Source organism: Mobula birostris, chromosome 6 (assembly GCF_030028105.1).
Source record: "Mobula birostris isolate sMobBir1 chromosome 6, sMobBir1.hap1, whole genome shotgun sequence".
Taxonomy (NCBI): Eukaryota; Metazoa; Chordata; class Chondrichthyes; order Myliobatiformes; family Myliobatidae; genus Mobula; species Mobula birostris.
In genome coordinates this window covers 115,938,544-115,960,259 of record NC_092375.1, presented here as the reverse complement: position 1 = coordinate 115,960,259, position 21,716 = coordinate 115,938,544, and the positions used below count along the sequence as shown (strand labels likewise).

Below are 21,716 nucleotides of genomic sequence, written 5' to 3'. Positions count from 1 at the left end.
CACATTTGATAGTGAGACGATGGACATCTTCACCCCTTGAGCACATAGAGAAAAGAGCGTTCTTGCTTTTTCTCCTGGAACGTATAGTTGAGGGCTCCTCCACTCTCACTGGGAAGGGGGCTGGTGCAGAATCCTAGTGTACTTCTGGTGAGAAGCTCACCATAGCTAGTCCAAACATGAATGGTAGCAGGGGTTCTCTCCTCAGATTTAACAATCTCTCAGTCCTCAGGGATGGGAGATATGTGGCAAATTTCCTTCAGGAAATCCCTACCATCCCAGAAGATGATTCCACTTTCTCCTGGAGTGGCAAGGAGAAGTCTACATGGGTCACCTCAGTTCCAACTCTGGTGATCCTGTTCGCTCCACCTTCCAACCGGAAATCATAAAAGTACAAGATATCGTTGCCGGGTGTGCGCCTAGGTGGTGTACCACTGCACTTTATTGGCATGAACACCTCTGCTGAGAGCAATTCATCATTCCCCAGATAAAACAGTGCCTTCCCAAACTCCTTCTCAGAGGCCAAAATACCACCTTCCCCAACCAAGTCCTCCACTGTTCTAGAGTTATTCCAGGGCACAAAATACGTTGCACCTCGCGTTCATCCTCTTCTGACCAAAACAGCGCATTAAGAAGATAAGAAATTGGAGCAGGAGTCGGCCATTTGGCCTGTTGAGCCTACTCCACCATTCAATAAGATCATGGCTGACCTGGCCATGGACTCACCTCCAACTACTTGCCTTTTCCCCTTAAATCTTAATTCCCCTACTATGCAAAAATCTATCCAACCTTGTCTTAAATGTATTTACTGAGGTAGCCTCCACTGCTTCATTGGGTCAAGAATTCCACAGATTCACCACTCTCTGGGAAAAGCAGTACCTCTTCATCTCCGTCCTAAATCTGCTCCGCTGAATCTTGAGGTTATGTCCCCTACTTCTCGCCTCACCTACCAGCGGAAACAACTTTCCTTCCTTTATCTTATCTATCCCTTTCATAATTTTATATGTTTCTATAAGATTTCCTCTCACTCTTCTGAATTCCAGTGAGTACAGTCCCAGGTGACTCAATCTCTCCTCTTAGACTAATCTCTGTGGTGATATCATGTGTAAGAGCATGATTGGAGAGAGTTCTGAGCATGCGCAGAAATCATAGAAAGATCTGGAAGCATGGCGCTGTAAGACACATGTGGTTGTTGCTGTTAAGTAAAAGTTCAATTCTTCCAGAATATTGTTCTTTATTAGAAACCCACAGTACGTATTAATATAAAGAACACAACATGGTATCAGAAGTCGGTCTGGAAGAATAATACGTTGCCTAACATGGGAGAATTGAAGTAAAAGAGTTTGAACTGTTTTGGTGTGCTAACAGTTTTGCAAATGGAAGGCCTGCAAATTCCACCGACACTTTAATTGTCCGGGAACGTAGCTGAGAACTGGAGAAAATTCAAGTAACATTTTGAATTATATTTATCGGCGATCAGAGCGGATAGAAAATCAGAAAAAATGAAAGCTGCGCTTCTACTCCACGTAATAGGTGACGACGCAATTGAGGTATATAACCATTTTACTTTTGAAAATGGAGATAATTTAAATCTAAAATCAATAATGGAGAAATTTGAAGCATTTTGTATACCGAAGTGTAACGTGACGTAAGAGCAATACAAATTTTTTACATGCAGGCAGAGAGCTGGTGATACTATTGATCAATATGTTACTGAGTTGAGACACCGTAGTAAAGCATGCGAGTTTGGAGAACTGACAGACTCTCTCATTAAAGACAGAATTGTTTGTGGCATTCTGGATAATGGTCTGAGAGAAAGACTGTTAAGAGAACAAGATTTAGACTTGGAAAAAGCTTTGACGCTCTGCAAAGCTTTGGAAACCATGATGTTGCAGGCTAAAGAACTTTTCATTGAGAGCTGCAACGTAGACACTGTAAAAAAGTGCGACCATATTAGAAAAAATAATAAAACGACAACAAAACCGACAGAGAGCAAGACTTCATCTGAGAGAAAAAAGCTATGTGGTCGCTGTGGGTGGCGGCATTGGCCAAAACAGTGTCCAGCATATGGGAAAATCTGCAACGACTGTGGTAAGAGCAAACATTTTTCACACTGTTGCAGAAGTAGGAAGAAGATAAAACAAGCAAATACAGTGGTTGAAAATAAACTTAAGGAGTTTCATATAGATGTGCTTTGTCAAAACAAACAAAGTAAGAATGACTGGACTATGCCATTGCAAGTGAACCAAAACAATATTCTGTTTAAACTTGATACTGGAGCACAAGTAAATATTCTTGCAGAATCTGAGTTTAATGCATTAAAGCCAAGACCAAAGTTACATAAGACAAATATAAAAGTGACTGGGTATTCAGGGGCAGACATTCCAGTTAAAGGAACATGTGTGGCAAAAGTATTACAAAAAAGTATTGTGCACACGCTTTCAGTTGTGGTAGTGCTAAGGAATGTACAGTCAATACTGGGTTTATCTGCCTGTGAGAGACTGAATTTGGTGAGAAGACTATAAATCCTGGACAGTGACACAGAGTCAGAATACAGTGACTTGATGAAAGAGTATGAGGACTTGTTCAAAGGGCTTGGTTGTTGTCCAGGATAGCACACAATTAAGATTGGCAACACAGTGCCACCCATAGTACATCCATGTAGAAAAGTGCCTCTTGCATTATGTCATCAACTGAAAACAGAGCTTGACAGAATGGAATGGTTAGAAGTCATAAAGAAAGCTCCTAGACCCATCCCTTTGTTACCAGAATCTGACAAAGCATTGGCACCAAAACCAGGAGTTGCAATTTTGCCCTCTGGAAGTAATGCACATGCATTCCATCACAATCTCACCTCTGCAGGAGGACAGAGGTCAAACTTGCCGGTACAGTACAATACTGATCTGAAGCCAAAGAGTGACAAGAGTCAGGATCCAATTGAAGAAATGAAAGCACAAGTGAAGGAATTGAGAAGTTTAATTGAAATGATGAAGTCTCAGCATAAAAAAGAGATTACACAGTTAATGAATGAATTAGATGAAGAAAAGAAGATTCGTGTTTCATTACAAATGGAAGTGGAAGGAAGTAAGAAAGCTAAAGCACTCGAATTAGTACAACCCAGATCACACATGGTCCAAACAGAAGAAGAAGCAATGTTAAGAGGAAATTGCAAAGATCTTAAGAAAGAGTCAAATTCAGAGTTTCAGTTGTAGATGCAGACCAGATATAACATGGAAGTAACAACGAAACACAAGAACTGTGTGATCTACTTAGAAGGTCTACTCATGTTCGTAAACCCCCAGAGAGACTGATAGAGACATGTTAAGTTATGCATTTGCTTTGGTCAATGTTGTGAATTGTTTTTCTTTTTAGCGCAGATCAACACGTGGCTGAAGACATGGTGCAGGAGGGAAGGCTTCAGATTTATAGATAATTGGGCAGTTTTCCTGGGAAGGTGGGACCTGTTCCGGCAGGACGGTCTACATCTGAACTGGAGGGGGACAAATATTCTTGCAGGTAGGTTTTCTAGAGAGGCTCCGGTGGATTTAAACTAGATATGAAGGGGGAGGGAACCGAAGTGTAGGAACAGATGTAGGGAAGAAGGAAGAAAAAGGAAATAGTAAAGTTGTTTGCACCGTTAGTGATAAACAGAGAGAAAGAGGTGGAAATTTTCTTAAATGCATTTATTTTAATGCTAGGAGCATTATAAGAAAGGTGGATGAGCTTAAAGCATGGATTGATACCTGTAAATATGAAGTGGTAGCTATTAGTGAAACATGGTTACAGGAGGGGTGTGATTGGCAACTAAATATTCCTGGATTTAATTGCTTCAGGTGCGATAGAATTGGAGGGACGAGAGGGGGAGGTGTTGCATTGCTTGTCGGAGAAAATATTACAGCAGTGCTCTGCCAGGATAGATTTGAGGGCTCATCTAGGGAGGCTATTTGGGTGGAATTGAGGAATGGGAAAGGTGTAGTAACTCTTATGGGGGCGTATTATAGACCACCAAATGGGGAGCAAGAATTTTGCAAATTTGTAAGGAGATAGCAGATATTTGTAGTAAACATAAGGTTATGATTGTGGGAGATTTTAATTTTCCACACATAGACTGGGAAAGGGCTGGACGGTTTGGAGTTTGTAAAATGTGTGCAGGATAGTTTTTGCAGCAATACATAGAGGTACAAACTGGAGAAGGGGCAGTGTTGGATTTCCTGTTAGGGAATGAGATAGGGCAGGTGACAGAGGTTTGTGTTGGGGAGAACTTCGGGTCCAGTGATCACAATGCTATTGGTTTCAAAATAATTATGGAGAAGGATAGGTCTGGACCAGGGTTGAGATTTTTGATTGGAGAATGGCTAACTTTGAGGAGATGCAAAAGGATTTAGGAGGAGTGGATTGGGATAATTTGTTTTATGGGAAGAATGTAATAGAGAAATGGAGGTCATTTAAAGGTGAAATTTTGAGAGTACAGAATCTTTATGTTCCTGTTAGGTTGAAAGGAAAGGTTAAAAGTTTGAGAGAGCCATGGTTTTCAAGGGATATTGTAAAATTGGTTCAGAAAAAAGAGAGATATCTACAATAAATATAGGCAGCTTGGAGTAAATGAGATGCTTGAGGAATATAAAGAATGTAAAAAGAATCTTAAGAAAGAAATTAGAAAAGGTAAAAGAAGATATGAGGTTGCTTTGGCAAGTAAGGTGAAAATAAATCCCAAGGGTTTCTACAGTTATATTAATAGCAAAAGGATTGTAAGGGATAAAATTGGTCCCTTAGAGAATCAGAGTGAACAGCCATGTGTGGAGCCAAAAGAGATGGGGGAAATTCTGAACAATTTCTTTTCTTCGGTATTCACTAAGGAGAAGGATATTGAATTGTGTAAGATAAGGGAAACAGGTAGGGAAGTTATGGAAACTATGATGATTAAAGAAGAGGAAGTACTGGCGCTTTTAAGGAATATAAAAGTGGATAAGTCTCCAGGTCCAGACAACATATTCCCTAGGACCTTGAGGAAAGTTAGTGTGGAAATAGTAGGGGCTCTGGCAGAGATATTTCAAATGTCATTAGAAACGGGGATGGTGCCGGAGGATTGGCGTATTGCTCATGTTGTTCCATTGTTTAAAAAGGGTTCTAAGAGTAAACCTAGTAATTATTGGCCCGTGAGTTTGATGTCAGTGGTGGGTAAATTGATGGAAAGTATTCTAAGAGATAGTGTATATAATTATCTGGGTCTGATTAGGAACAGTCACCATGGATTTGTGCGTGGAGGGTCATGTTTGACAAATCTTATTGAAGTTTTTGAAGAGGTTACTAGGAAAGTTGCAAGGGTAAGGTGGTGGATGTTGTCTATATGGACTTCAGTAAGGCCTTTGACAAGGTCCCACATGGAAGGTTGGTTAGCAAGGTTCAATCGTTAGGTATTAATATTGAAGTAGCAAAATGGATTCAACAGTGGCTGGATGGGAGATGCCAGATAGTGGTGGTGGATAATTGTTTATCAGATTGGAGGCCGGTGACTAGTGGTGTGCCTCAGGGATCTGTACTGGGTCCAATGTTGTTTGTCATATACATTAATGATCTGGATGATGGGGTGGTAAATTGGATGAGTAAGTATGCAGATGATACTAAGATAGGTGGTGTTGTGGATAATGAAGTAGGTTTTCAAAGCTTGCAGAGAGATTTAGGGCAGTTTAGAAGAGTGGGCTGAAAGATGGCAGATGGAGTTTAATGCTGATAAATGTGAGTTGCTACATTTTGGTAGGACTAATCAAAATAGGACATACATGGTAAATGGTAGGCCATTGAAGAATGCAGTAGAACAAAGGGATCTAGGAATAATGGTGCATAGTTCCCTGAAGGTGGAAACTCATGTGGATAGGGTGGTGAAGAAAGCTTTTGGTATGCTGGCCTTTATAAATCAGAGCATTGAGTATAGGAGTTGGGATATAATGTTGAAATTGTATAAGGCATTGGTGAGGCCAAATTTGGAGTATTGTGTACAGTTTTGGTCACCGAGTTATAGGAAAGATGTCAACAAGATAGAGAGAGTACAGAGAAGATTTACTAGAATGTTACCTGGGTTTCATCACCTAAGTTACAGAGAAAGGTTGAACAAGTTGGGCCTTTATTCTTTGGAGTATAGAAGGTTGAGGGGGGACTTGATAGAGGTATTTAAAATTATGAGGGGGATTGATAGAGTTGACGTGGATAGGCTTTTTCCATTGAGAGTGGGGGAGATTCAAACAAGAGGACATGAATTGAGAGTTAAAGGGCAAAAATTTAGGGGTAACATGAGGGGGAACTTCTTTACTCAGAGAGTGGTTGCTGTGTGGAACGAGCTTCCAGCAGAAGAGTGGTTGAGGTAGGTTCAATGTTGTCGTTTAAAGTTAAATTGAACAGCTATATGGACAAGAAAGGAATGGAGGGTTATGAGCTAAGTGCAGGTCAGTGGGACTAGGTGAGAATAAGAGTTCGGCACGGACTAGAAGGGCCGAGATGGCCTGTTTCCGTGCTGTAATTGTTATATGGCTATATGGTTATAAGGAAAGGAAGATGTGGTGATATCACATGTAAGAACGTGATTGGAGAGAGTTCTGAGCATGCGCAGAAGTGATAGAAAGATCTGGAAGCATGTGTTGTAAGAATCCTGGTGTGGTTGTTGCTGTAAATAGAAGTTCTATGTCTTCCAGAAGGTGTTTCTTATTAGTAACTCATGGTACATATAAATATAAAGAACACAACAATCTCCTCATCTCTGGAATCAACCTGGTGAACTTCCTCTGCACCACCTCCAAAGCCAGTATATCCTTCCTCAAGTAAGGAGGCCAAAACTGCACATAATACTGAAGGTGAAGCCTCACCAGTACCCTGTACAGTTGCAGCATAACCTCCCTGCTCTCAATCCCTCTAGCAATGAAGGTCAAAGTTCCATTTGTCTTCTTGATCGCCTGTTGCACCTGCAAGCGAACCTTTTGTGATTCCTGCACAAGCACTCCCAACACCTTCTGCACAGCAGCATGCTGAAATTTTTTACCATTTAAATAATAATCTGCTCTTTCAGTTTTCCTTCCAAAGTGGATGACCTTGCATTTACCAACATTGTACTCCATCTGCCAGACCCTGCCCACTCACTTAATGCATCTATATCTCTTTCTCTACAGACTCTCTGTATCTTCTTCACAATTTGCTTTTCCATTCAATTTAGTATCATCAGCAAACTTAGATACACTACGCTCGATCTCCTCTTCCAGATCGTTAATGTATATTATGAATAGCTGTGGGCCCAGCACCAACTCCAACGGCACACCGCTCACCACTGATTGCCAACCAGAGAAACATCCGTGTATCGCAACTCTCTGCTTTCTATTGGGATACCAATCCTCTATCCATGCTAATACATCAGCCCTAACTCTATGCATCCTTATCTTATGGATAAGTCTTTTATGCAGCGCCTTATCAAACACCTTCTGGAAATCCAAGTAAATAATGTCCATCTGCTTCCCTTTATCCACTGCGCTCATTGTCCAAGAGTGGAGAAGCAGCTGCCTTTGCATAACTCCCTGGAGACTGATACGGCATAGTGGCACTATGTCCAGAGCAAGAAATATATGCAGTGGTGTCGGCAATAAAGTTCTGGAGCGAGTAGATGGAAACATTTGGAACTTCCCGCAGTTCACTTGCTCCTATAACATCAGCAAATCCCGTCAATCTGGCCGGCCTGACATTCTGGGTCCCAAGAAGGTGGATCATGTTACAGACAGTTCAAACTCTGATTAAACAAATGGAACGGAGAGCAATCTTCTGTTGCTGGGGCAATAGGAAGATACCCAGCACTCTCAAGTACCTTTCTGGCATGGCGCCTGAAATCTCAACACCAGGAAAGGCTCCATCAGTCACAAAGAACTCCCAGGCCATGAAAGGTCGCGATGTCTAAAATGCTCCGGCACCCACACCGAGCCAGAAACACGACAGCACAGGTGGAAGAGTTAATGCCCCTACTTTAGTGGGGGAAACAATGGTGTTTCTCTCTCTGCTTTCGAAGTGAAACTGTTTCCTTGTGAGACGTCAGAGGCCGCACAGGATACTACATAGTTAGCAGCCACCAACAAATGCAGTTCCAATTGGCAGAAAATCTCTGAAAGGAGCCTACGCACTAAAGCAACCACTCACTCAGATGTCCAAGTGACCCTCACCATTTCCTCCAAAGTATCTCACGAACTTTATGCAGCAGCATTTGATGGGACAGTGTAGAGGGAGCTTCACACTGTGTCTGACCCTGGGAGTGAGTGATGGGATGGTGTAGAGGGAGCTTCACTCTGTGTCTGACCCTGGGAGTGTGTGATGGGACGGTGTAGAGGGAGCTTCCCTCTGTGTCTGACCCTGGGAGTGTGTGATGGGACGGTGTAGAGGGAGCTACCCTCTGTGTCTGACCCTGGGAGTGTGTGATGGGACGGTGTAGAGGGAGCTTCCCTCTGTGTCTGACCCTGGGAGTGTGTGATGGGACGGTGTAGAGGGAGCTTCACTCTGTGTCTGACCCTGGGAGTGTGTGATGGGACGGTGTAGAGGGAGCTTCATTCTGTGTCTGACCCTGGGAGTGTGTGATGGGACGGTGTAGAGGGAGCTTCACTCTGTGTCTGACCCTGGGAGTGTGTGATGGGACGGTGTAGAGGGAGCTTCATTCTGTGTCTGACTCCGGGAGTGTGTGATGGGATGGTGTAGAGGGAGCTTCACTCTGTGTCTGACCCTGGGAGTGTGTGATGGGACAGTACAGAGGGAGCTTCACTCTGTGTCTGACCCTGGGAGTGTGTGATGGGATGGTGTAGAGGGAGCTTCACTCTGTGTCTGACCCTGGGAGTGTGTGATGGGACAGTGTAGAGGGAGCTTCACTCTGTGTCTGACCCTGGGAGTGTGTGATGGGACGGTGTAGAGGGAGCTTCGCTCTGTGTCTGACCCTGGGAGTGTGATGGGACAGTGTATAGGGAGCTTCACTCTGTGTCTGACCCTGGGAGTGTGTGATGGGATGGTGTAGAGGGAGCTTCACTCTGTGTCTGACCCTGGGAGTGTGTGATGGGACAGTGTAGAGAGAGCTTCACTCTGTGTCTGACCCTGGGAGTGTGTGATGGGATGGTGTAGAGGGAGCTTCACTCTGTGTCTGACCCTGGGAGTATGTGATGGGACGGTGTAGAGGGAGCTTCACTCTGTGTCTGACCCTGGGAGTGTGTGATGGGACAGTGTAGAGGGAGCTTCACTCTGTGTCTGATCCTGGGAGTGTGTGATGGGACAGTGTAGAGGGAGCTTCACTCTGTGTCTGACCCTGGGAGTGTGTGATGGGACGGTGTAGAGGGAGCTTCGCTCTGTGTCTGACTCCGGGAGTGTGTGATGGGACGGTGTAGAGGGAGCTTCACTCTGTGTCTGACCCTGGGAGTGTGTGATGGGTTTGTGTAGAGCAGGGGTGTCAAACTACTGGCCCGCGAAGGGGTCCACTCCCTGGCATGCAGGATGATTTTGGGAAACAAAAGTATATTCACGACCATTTATTATGTATCTATACGGCAGCCGCTCTCTCTCCCACCACTGTCTGTGCCGGCAGCTTGTTGTGTGTTAGAAAACAACAGGCGGCAGTTAACCACCCACTGTGCATAAGCACCTACCACCCTGCACTGAAGACCACTGGGGCCCCACTTCCGTCATCAGACACAGTATAAACACACAGAGTACTCAGGTAAGTAACACCTGTAACAAGGCTGAGACTGTTTGCTGCTGTGGTTCAAAATGCTTTCCAAGAAAAGAAAAGTTGACACCGAAGGTCAGATATTCAACAATAATTGGAAAGATCGCTTTTTCTTCTGTGAGGTCAACGGCAAACCTGTGTGTCTGATATGCTCGCAACAAGTGGCTGTGGTAAAAGAGTACAATATCAAACGACACTATGAGACGTCACACAGAGAAAAATATAGAAAAAGATATTTTTTAAAATATTTTTAAAAATTACACCACAACAGACAGGATCTCCCTGTTGCCACTCACTTCAACTCTGCTTCCCACTCCCATTCAGGTATGTCCATACATGGCCTCCTCTACTGCCATGTTGAGGCTAAGCTCAGGTTGGAGGAGCAACACCTCATATACCGTCTAGGTAGTCTCCAGCCCCTTGGTATGAACATAGAATTCTCCAACTTCTGGTAATTCCCTCCACCTCCCTTCCTCTATCCCTATCTCACTCTACTCCCTCCCCCAGCTCCCTCATGGTTCCGCCTCCTTCTTCTACTACCCATTGTTTTCCTGCCTATGATGTCGTTGCTTCCCCTCCCCCACCCCTTTGTCTCTCAAATTACTGGTCTCTCAACCGAACCTACAAGCATTCTTCAAATTCTCCCCCCTCCTTCATTCTTCAGTCCTGACGAAGGGTTCCGGCCCGAAACGTTGACTCATCGTTTCCACTGATGCTGCCCGACCTGCTGAGTTCCTCCAGTGTACTGTAAGTGTTGCTTTGATCCCAGCATCTGCAGATTATTTTGTGTTTACAGAGAAAAACATGACAAGTACGCAGGACGACTGAGAACGCAAAAGGTAAACGAGCTTGAAGCAGCTCTGAAGAAACAGCAATCAGTGTTCACCAAAAGTCGAGAGACTTATGATGGAGCGGTCAAGGCCAACAAAATAGCAGTTGCGTCGAAACCATACTCAGAGGGGGATTTCATCAAAGCACGCATGCTGACGGCAGCTGAGCTGGTGTGCCCTGAGAAGAGGCAGGCTTTTGGTAATATCAGCTTGTCAAGAAATACTGTGGCAGACAGAATTGGGGACCTTGCAGGAGATTTGAACAGTCAACTAAAAGACAAGGTGAAGTCACTTATTGCCTTCTCTGTTGCAGTTGATGAGAGCACTGTGACTGATGTAGCTCAATTGGGAATATTTATTCGTGGTCTTGATGCATCTTTGACCGTCACTGAGGAGTTTGTGGAGATGGTGCCCATGACAAACACCACAACGGCGAACGACGTTTTCTCCAGCCTTGTCGAGGCCTTGGACAGACTGGGGGTTGACTGGAGTCACGCTGTCAGCGTGGCAACTGATGGCGCACCGTCCGTGGTCGGGGAAAAGGCAGGTGTTGTTGTGAAACTCAGGGAGACAGTTCAGACAGAGAATCCAGAGCAGGAATTCCGGAATTTTCATTGTATTACACACCAAGCGGCGTTAAGTAGCAGGAGCCTGAAAATGGGCAATGTCATGGATGTAGTAATCAAACGGTTAATTTTATTAGAGCCAAGGGACTCAACCATCGGCAATTTGACACTCTTTTGTCGGAAAGTAATACTGAACACGGCCTACCCTACCACACTGAAGTCCGCTGGTTGAGCAGAGGGGTTGTGCTCAAACGTTTTTATCAATTACGTGAGGAAATTGGACTACTCATGTTCGAGAAAGGGAAGCCAGTGGCAGAATGGGATGACCCAGACTGGCTTCATGATCTTGCATTTTTGGTGGATATAACAGAGCACTTAATTGTGCTTAATGTTAACATGCAAGGCTGCAACAAACTTGTTTACAGAATACTACGACAGGATTCGTGCCTTTCAAATTAAATTAGGCCTGTGGGAGAGGCAACTATCCCGGAGCAACCCAGCTCATTTCCCCTCTTTGCAGTCTGTGCGTGCTGCTCATGGGAATAATGACAACATGGACAGGTACAAGGACAAAATATCACGGCTGAAAAGTGAGTTTCAGAATCGTTTCCAAGTCTTCACTCAGCCCGAGAAGGAATTCTCACTATTTTGCTCGCCGTTTGCCATCAACGCAGCATCAGATGTGCCAAAGGAACTCCAAATGAAACTAATTGAAACTCAGTGTAACTTGGCTTTGAAATATAAATTTGAGACTGTGGGTCTGGACTCGTTTTATCAATACCTGGGACCGATGTACCCCAAGATGACAGACTTTGTCTCAAAGATCCTTTGCATGTTCGGGACAACATATCTCTGTGAGCAGACGTTCTCAATAATGAACATTAACAAATCCAAACTGCGCTCGCAGCTGACAACACAGACATCTAAATGACATTATGAAAATCACAACTGCCCAGAAACTGGTTCCTCATGTTGACAGACTGGTTAAAGCCAAGAGATGTCAGGTGTCTGGAAGCAGCAAGAGAAAAATGAGTGACATTGTTTTGATGCACTGCAAAATGCGTTATGAAATATTGAGTGTCATAATATTGTGATTCATTCATTTTCTGACTATTCTATTATTGTAAATGTGGTCACTTCAATAAAAATTAGAGGCTAACTGTGTTCATTGTCTGAATTCAATTGCTGGAAGCAGGCTAATAAAAATTAGGTGCAGTTTTGTAGCCGACATTTACAACTTGTTTCGTTAGGTCTACATTTGTGCTCTGCTAATGTTCGATTTCAGATGGTTTATTAATGGAAAGAGTGTGGCTCCCAAAACAATCTTAGCCAAAATAGCATCGTTTCTTCTCTCTCTCACCACAACTTTCTTGTAGCCTATGACTGTAAGTTAATACCAATCATAAAAAAAATGCTTGCTAGGCAATTTTCTTCATAAGAAATGAAATTCATAAAGTGAAACACTGTTGTTATAGCAGAGACTGAGACACATGAGAGCAGGTTGAAAAATACGAAGGCAACGAAAGCTGTGGGAGCACGCGTGTGTGCGTTCATGCGTGCACAACAGATCCGGTCTGCATGAAGTCGCATTTTGCCCAATCCGGCCCGTGACATAAAATGAGTTTGACACCCCTGGTGGAGAGGGAACTTCACTCTGTGTCTGACCCTGAAAGTGTTTGATGTGAGGGAGGTTCACTCTATGTTTGACCTCGGGAATGTTTGATGGGATGGTGTAGAGGGAGGTTCACTCTGGGTCAGACCCTGGAAATGTTTGATGTGAGGGAGGTTCACTCTATGTTTGACCTCAGGAATGTTTGATGGGATGGTATAGAGTGAGGTTCATTCGGTGTCTGACCTCAGGAGTGTTTGATGGGATGGTGTAGAGGGAGGTTCACTCTGTGAACCTAGTGGTGTTTGATGGGGTGATGTAGAGGGAGGTTCACTGTGTGTTTGACCCTGGAAGTGTTTGATGGGACAATATAAAGGAAGTCCACTCTGTCTTTGACCTTGGGAATGTCTGATGGGATGGTGTAAAGGGAGGTTCACTCTGTGTTTGACCTTGGGAGTGTCTGATGGGATGGTGTAGAGGGAGGTTCACTCTGTGTTTGACCTTGGGAGTGTCTGATGGGATGGTGTAGAGGGAGGTTCACTCTGTGTTTGACCTTGGGAGTGTCTGATGGGATGGTGTAGAGGGAGCTTCACTGTTCATTCGTCTCTGCAGTATTTTATTGTTTACAAACTGGGAGTATTACAGACATTTGCATCTTGCTGAAAACTGCTCTGCAGAGAGGAATGGCTGTGGGCTGGAAAGAGTTAAGAAACCAATGATTCACTGTAGACACACTCTCCCAGCTCAAAGTTGTAAAGTGGATCACTTCCTCTGCCTGCAAGGGAACTTCTGCAAAAACGGCAAACGCCATGAGAAGCAGCCAGTGGGAATGGCATTGCCAGGAGTCTGACGGTGAACCATAGCCCCCTCCTGATTCAGGCAGGGTCGGGATCCCGAGGAAGGAGACGAAACAGGTGAGCAGGAGGTCAGGCGAGGATCGGTCACCTCTCCCCCACCAAACAGAATGTCGTTCTATCTGCTGTGCAGGTGGATTCTGTGTAGACCGATTCTATCCCTCAGGCAGATAGATGCAGCACAGTTACTCCAACCCACGCAGGCACAGACGGAGTCCGGGGGAGACTGGGATTGAGTCACAGACACAAGTCACATGCAGAGTTAGGCAGCTACCAGACAGACGAGGACTGAGTTCACAAGGGAACCAAAGGCAGCAAAACTGGTGTGGGGTATACTGTGCATTTGTAGCATAGTCAGAGATGGGGCAGACATGATGTTGTGGGGTTCACTAAATCCTGGTGGAAAGAAGATCATTGTTGGGAGCTCAGCAAGGATACACGTTGTATCAAAGTGAGAGACAGGTAGGCAGGGGGGTGGGTGGGGTGGCTCTGTAAATATAAAATTAAACTAATTCCTTAGAAGGAGATGGCATAGGATCGGAAGATTAGAATCCGAATGGGAGTTAAATACAGGCCTCAGAACTGTAAACAGGATGTGGGATATAAATTGAAACAGCAGATAGAAAAGGTATGTAGGAAGGGCAATGCTAAATAGTCATGGAAGATTTCAATATAGATTGGGAAAATCAGGTTGGTGCTGGATCCTAAGAGAGGGAATTTGTAGAATGCCTACAAGATGGCTTTTTGGGTCATCCTGTGGTTGAGCCTACTTGGGGAAAGGCAATTCTGGACTGGATGAGATTTGATTTGGGAGCTGAAGGTAAATGAACCCTTGGGAAGCAGTAATCATAATATGATAGAACTCACACTGCAGTTTGAGGAATATGATAAATTCAGATGTATCAGTATTAAAGGATGATAGAATTGATAGCTTTGTTGCAAAGTCTGCAGACGATATGAAGATAGGTGGAGGGTCAGGTAGTTTTGAGGGAGTAGAGAGGCTACAGATGGACAGACAGATTGACAGAATGGGTAAAGTAGTGGCAGATAGTCAGGGAATGCAGTGTCAGGGAATGTATGGTCATGCACTTTGGTAGAAGAAATGAAGGGGTTGACTATTTTCTAAGTGGAAAGAAATACAAAAAACACAGGTGCAAAGAGTCTTGGGAATCCTTGTGCAGGATTCCCTAAACGTTAATCTACAGGTTGAGTCAGTAGTGAAGAAGGCCAGTGCAATGTTGCGTTCATTTCAAGAGGACTAGAATATAAAAGCAAGGGTGTAATGTTGAGATTTTATAAAGCACTAATGAGGTCTCGCTTGGAGTATTGTGAGCAGCTTTGGGCCCCTTATCTTAGTAAGGGTGTGTTGTAACTGGAGAGGGTTCAAAGAAGGTTCACAGAAAATGATGCCAGGATTGAATGACTTCTCATATGAAGAGCGTTTGATGGCTCTGGGACTGTATTCACTAGAATTCAGAAGAATGAGGGGTGACCTCCTTGAAACCTATAGAACGGGGAAAGGCCTTGATAGATCACATGTGGAGAGGGTGTTTCCTATGGTGGGAGGGTCTAAAACCAGAGAACACAGCCTCAGAATAGAGGGGTGTCCTTTTAGAATAGAGACAAGGAGGGATATCTTTAGCCAGATAGTGGTGAATATGTGGAATTCTTTGCCACAGGTAGCTGTGGAGGCCAAGTTTTTGTGTATATTTAAGGCAGAGGTTGACAGATCCTTGAATGGTCAGGATATGAAAGGATATGGGGAGAAGGCGGGATACTGGGGCTGAGAGGAAAATTGGATCAGCCATGATGAAATGGCCTAATTCTGCTCCTGTATTTTATGGCCTTATGATCTTAGAGTGGAGTAAAGGAAATTTCACAGGATCTGACCGAAGTTGATTAGAAGGGGACACCAGCAGGGATGATGGCAGAACAGCAATGGCTGGTGTTTATATGGAATATTGGGGATGGTACAAGACAGATGCATCCTGAAGATAAAGCATTCTAAAGGGAGGATGAGGCAATCATGGCTGACAAGAGAAATCAAAGACAGCATAAAAGTAAAAGAGAGGGCATATAATACAGCAAAAAATATTGGAAAGGTGAAGAATTGGGAAGCTTTTAAAAATCAACAGAAGGCAACTGAAAAAAACCATAAAGAGAGAAAAGATGAAATATGAAGGCAAAGCTAGCCAATAATATAAAAGAGGATAGCCGGATTTTTCAGATATATAAAGAGTAAAAGAGAGATGGGAATGGATATTGTATTGCTGTAAAATGACACTGGAGAGGTAGTAATGAGGTATAAAGAAATGTTAACTTAATAAGCTTTTTGCATCGGTCTTCACTGTATAAGACACTAGCAGAATGTCAGAAATGAATGTCAGAGGACAGAAGTGAGTATACTTGCTATTATTAAGGAGAAGATGCTTGGGAAATTGAAAGGTCTGAAGGTAGGTAAGTCACTTGGACCAGACGGACTCCACCCCAGTGTTCTGAAAGAGGTGGCTGAAGAGATTGTGGGTGTATTAGTAATGATCTTTCAGGAATCACTAAATTCGTGAATGGTTCCAGAGGAATGGAAAACTGCAAATGTCACTCCACTCTTTAAGAAGGCAGGGAGGCAGAGACGAAATTATTGGCCAGTTATTCTGACTTGAACGTTTGGGAAGATGTCTGAATCTGTGATTAAGGATGAGGTTTTAGAGTACTTGCAAACACATGATAGAGTAGGCCAAAATTAGCATGGTTTTCTAAAGGATAAATCCTGCCTGACAAATCTATTGGAATTTCTTGAGGAAATAACGGGCAGAATGGACAAAGGACAGTCAGTACATGTTGTTTATTTAGGTTTTCATAAGGCCTTTGGCAAGGTGACACACATGGGGCTGCTTAACAAGCTAAGAGCCTATGGTACTACAGGACAGATACTAGCATAGATAGTGTATTGGCTGACTAGCAGGAGGCAGAGTAGATATGAACAGGGCCTATCCTGGTTTGCAATTAATGACTAGTGGTGTTCTGCAGAAGTCAATACTGGAACTGCTTCTTTTCACATTACAAGTCAACGATCTGTTTGACGGAATTGATGGCTCTGTTGCCAAATTTGCAAAATGATACAAAGATAGGTGGAGGGACAGGTACTGTTGAGGAAGCAGGGAGTCTGCAGATGGACTTAGTCAGATCAGGAGAATGAACAAAGAAGTGACAGATGGAATAGAGTGTGGGGAAGTGTATGGCCATGCACTTTGGTAGAAGGAATAAAGGCATGTTGACTAAATGGGGAGAAAATTCAAAAAGTAAAGGTGCAAAAGGACTCGTGTCCTGACAAAGGGTCTCGGCCCGAAATGTTGACTGTACCTCTTCTTATGGATGCTGCCTGGTCTGCTGCGTTCACCAGCATTCTTTGTGTGTGTTGTGGGAATGCTAGTGCAGGCTTTCCTGAAGAGTATCTTGCAGATTGAGTCAGTTCTAAAGAAGGCAAATGCAATGTTAGCATTCATTTTGAGAGAACTTGAAAATGAGAGCAAGGATGTAATGCTGAGGCTTTATAAGACTCACGTGGAGAATTGTGAGCAGTCTTGGGCCCCTTATTGAAGAAAGGAAGTGCTGACATTGGAGAGGGTCCAGATGACCGTCACAAGAATGGTGCCAGTAATGAAAGGGTTAACTATGAAGAACATTTTGATGGCTCTGGGCCTGTACTCACTGGAGTCTAGAAGAATGAGGTGGGGGGAGGGGGGAATCTCATTGAAATCTACTGAAGATTTAAAGTCCAGAGAGAGTGAATATGAAGAGGATGTTTCCTGTGGTGGACATGTCTAGGAACAGATGGCATAGCCTCAGCACATAAGGACGTCGATTTGGAACAGAGATGAGGAGAAATTTCTTTAGTGATGAATCTATGGAATTCATTCTTCACTCTCTCTGGGTCAGAGTACACATACAGTCGACAATGTGGAAGCCAAATACCTGGCAGTAGGTCTATTGTACAGTTGTAGAGTTGGTGCAGTGGAATAGTCAAGGCCTTTCCCTTGCTGAAGACCACTTCCAAAACCTTGTAGACGGAGTGGATTTCTATCAGCTTGGGTGTTGCAACTACCCCCGAACATCCCTCCAAGGATGAGTCCTGAGGCTCCTTATCCAACTCCAGAGACTTGACCAAGTCAGAGCCAAAATCTTCATCCGTATCCTCAAATGATGGCACTATGAATAGTCTTTGTCCTCTTGGGATTAGGCTTGGAGGATCTATCCACACTAAGGAGCCTTTCCCTTAGACAGGACCTGGCAACTGGTTCCCCTAGGCTTGGTTACTAGGGCCCCAGAGTTCTTGGGCACTTCCTTGGTGGGTTTCTTGGCTTGCCCTTGAACTAAAGACCCTTTCTCTCCCATTCCAGGGCACTCCCACTAGACAAAAACCTACAGGAAGTGATAGATGCAGCCCAGTCCATCACGGACAAAGCCCTCCTCACGACTGAGCACATTTACATGGAGCGTTGACACGAGAAAGCACCATCCCTCATCAACTATAACCCCCCGCCATCCACCGCCACCATCTAGGCTACACTCTCTCCACCAGAAGGAGCTACAGGAGCCTCTGCTCTGGTCCCACACCACCAGGTTTAGGAACAGTTATTACCCTTCAACCATCAAGCTCCTGAACTGGGGTGGACAATTTCATTCATCACAACAGTGACCTGATTCCACAACCTACAGGCACACTTTTCAAGGACACTACAGCTCATGTTCTCAATACTATTTTCTTTTTATTTATACATTGCTTGTTTGTCAGTCTTTATTTATGTATAGTTGCTCAGAAATTCAATTGTAATTCTTTACTTTTCCTGTAAATGTCTGCAAGAAAATCAATCTCAGAATAGTATGTACTTTTATATATGTACTTTGAAAATAAATTTTTACTTTGAACCAATCCCAGTGTTTACCCAGCCAAGTCTCTTCCTCCAGTCGTCACCTCCCTGGCAGTCAGAGTCCTCACCGGCCTGAGCCCTAATGTTCTCTCTCTCTGACAGCGTCCCCTGCACCTTCATCAGCCGTCTCCAGCTTCACAATCGTTGCAATTCTGACAAGGGGGCAATGCCTCAGCAGACTGCAGTGAAGTGAGCGTACTGCAGATATTATCTGCCGGAAACCTCAGTGTTCATACTGGATCTTTGACCTTACAGATTAGCTTTATGTGTCACACGTAGATTGAAACATCAAAACCTACAATGAAGTGCGATGTTTGTGTCAGGAGATCTCCCGGTCGGTCTGCTCCTGGGCCAGGTCAGGCTGGCCATTTGCAGGTCCGGGTGGTGGGCAGACGTGGGCTCTGCCCAACCCAAATGCAAACCGGTCCTTTGAGGTTACGTCCGTGCCTGGGTGTCCTTGGCGAGGGAGCATGTGGTAGTCATAGGTACAATGGGGGTGCTTTGGGAACAGTGGGCCCTTCAGGGAATTGAGCATATAATTGATAATCAGATTTGTATTTTAATTTCAACTGTAATAATGCAGAAACTTAAATTATACAGCATATAGTACTGTTTTGGAGTAAACTTTTATATCTAAAAAAATGACCAACATGTGCTGGGGGCAGCCCAAAACGTCACCGCACTTCTGGGTCAACAAAGACTAACTCTGTCCTGTCTTGGAATGAGGGAGGGAACTGGAACACCCAGAGGAACCCCATGCAGTCACGGGGAGAATGTACATTTGTACAAACTCCTTACCATCAGTGGCAGGAATTGAACCCGGGACACTGGCACCGTAAATCAATGCGCTAATCGTTACGCTGTCGTGCACACTTACACTATCTGATCGTCCCATTCCAGTTTAACCCCTTGATGCCCAAGCAGTTTCTGTTCCTCTTCATTCCCTCAACTAAACCTCATGCCAGATTTGTTTCTGAATACATCAGCGTTTGTGCTGTGAGAGAGATGAGGAGACTACTACCTCTTAGATTAACTGAAAATGACAGACTTTAGCAGAGTTTCTGTCTGCCCCTGGCACATTGACTCAGTGGTGATGAAGAGTCTTGGCCCAAAATTTCGATGCTGCCTGACCGGCTGAATTCCTCCAGCATTTTGTGTGTGTGTTGCTCAAGATTTCCAGCATCTGCAGGGTCTCACGTGCACAGATTCCAGGTGTGCGAACCACCTCACGTTGTGGGAGGATTGAAAGGGAGGGTGGGAGAGGCAGAATAAAGCATGCATACAAAAACAAGGTTCAGGATGAAATCTGCAGATTCTCAGTGAGCGCAAGGTCGTGCTACCTTAGGCCACGAACTTATCAATCACTTCCTGGAGGTCCAAGATCTGTATACTCCACGACCGCTGGACTAAGTGTGTAAATGTAGGAGGGGACTATGTTAAAAAATAAATGTGCTAGGTTTTCTAAAATTGACTCCTTCTATCTTAGGCCACAAACATATCAATCACCCCTCGTATCAGTCCTTGGAGATTGGCACAAAAGATCCCTTGTCCTATTTAGAGAGGAGTTTTCCACTTTGACCCGGGGACAAAGTTGCTATCGTGTCTGTGTATATGTGTTCTTTACCTCACACCTGAGGAATGCAGAGAAATATGATGCGACGCAGAACTTGTGTAGCTTGTTTATTTAAACCTTAATCCTATTCCCAGGCATTCCTGTAGCATCAAGGGTTCAAATTTCAAAGTTCGAAGTAGATTTATGTATTATCAAAGTATGTACAGTGCCTATAAAAAGCATTCACTCCCCTTAGAAGTTTTCATTTTTTATTGTTTTACAGCATTGGAACTACAGTGTATTTAATTTGGTTTTTTTGACATTGATCAAAGGAAGGGACTCCTTCGCGTCAAAGTAAAAACAGATCGCTATAAAGTGAGCTAAATTACTTACAAATATAAAACACAAAATAATTGATTGCATAATTACTCACCTCTTTAAAGCCAGTATTTAGTAGATGCACCTTTGGCAGCAATTACAGTCTTGAGTCTGTGTGGAAGGTCTCTATCAGCTTTATACATCTGGGCACGGCAATTTTTCCCCATTATTCTTTACAAAACTACTCAAGCTCTGTCAGATTGTATAGGGATCACGAGTGAACAGCCCTTTTCAAGTCCAGACACAAATTCTCAATTGGCTTGAGGTCTGGACTCTGATGTGGCCACTGCAGGTCATTAACTTTGCTATTTTTAAGCCATTCCTGTGTAGCTTTGGCTTTATGTTTGGGGTCATAGTGGAAACCAAGCCTTCTCCCCAGTTGCAGTTCTCTTGCAGACTGTATCAGGTTTTCCTCCAGGATTTCCCTGTATTTTGCTGCATTCATTTTACCCTCTACCTTCACAAGCTTTCCAGGGCCTGCTGTAATGAAGCATCCCCACAGCATGATGCAGCCACCACCATGTTTTGATGATGTGCAGTGTTTGGCTTATGCCAAACATAGTGTTTAGTCTCATGATCAAAAAGCTCAATTTTGGTTTTATTAGACCATAGAACCTTCTTCCAACTGGCTCCAAAGCTTCCCATGTGCCTTATGGCAAACTCTAGCTGAGATTTCATGTGAGTTTTTCCAACAGTGGCTTTCTCTTTGTCACTCCCCCATAAAGCTATGACTGGTGAAGCACCCGGGCAACAGTTGTACGTGCAGTCTCTCCCACCTCAGCCACTGAATCTTGTAACTCCTCCAGAGTGGTTATAAGTCTCTTGGTGGCCTCCCTCACTAGTCCCCTTCTTGCACGGTCACTCAGTTTTTGAGGATGGCCTGCTGGAGGCAGATTTACAGCCGTGCCATATTCTTTCCTTTTCTTGATGATTGACTTAACTGTACTCCAAAGGATATTCAGTGACTTGGAAATTTTCTTGTATCCATCTCCTGACTTGTGCTTTTCAATAACTCAGTGGAGTTGCTCAGAATGTTCTTTTGTCTTCATGGCGTAATTTTTGCCAGGAAACTGACTCACCAGCAGTTGGACCTTTTTCTTCTTTTTCTTTTTTGTTTTTTGGCGGTTGGCAACCAGTTTTCAGTGCATTACCGCCACCTGCTAGACTTCTTGAGTTCCAACCAAATATGTCCTGGAGTTCTCTACTTTAGACAATCTAGTTCAGCCTGCAGTTCTCTATTAGCATCACTCTGTAGTTGCAGTTCCTCGTGAATGC

At 44.0% G+C, this 21,716-nt stretch overlaps 1 protein-coding gene across 1 annotated transcript in view; it reads left to right on the top strand.

Annotated features, from left to right (window-relative positions):
* Positions 1 to 13,500: 13,500 nt before the first annotated feature.
* Positions 13,501 to 21,716, top strand: part of LOC140199296 (uncharacterized) — a 61,898-nt gene continuing 53,682 nt past the window's right edge. The window contains exon 1 of the mRNA XM_072261110.1: positions 13,501 to 13,643. The gene's annotated coding sequence lies outside the window, so the exon portion shown is untranslated. The remainder of the gene's footprint in view (positions 13,644 to 21,716) is intronic.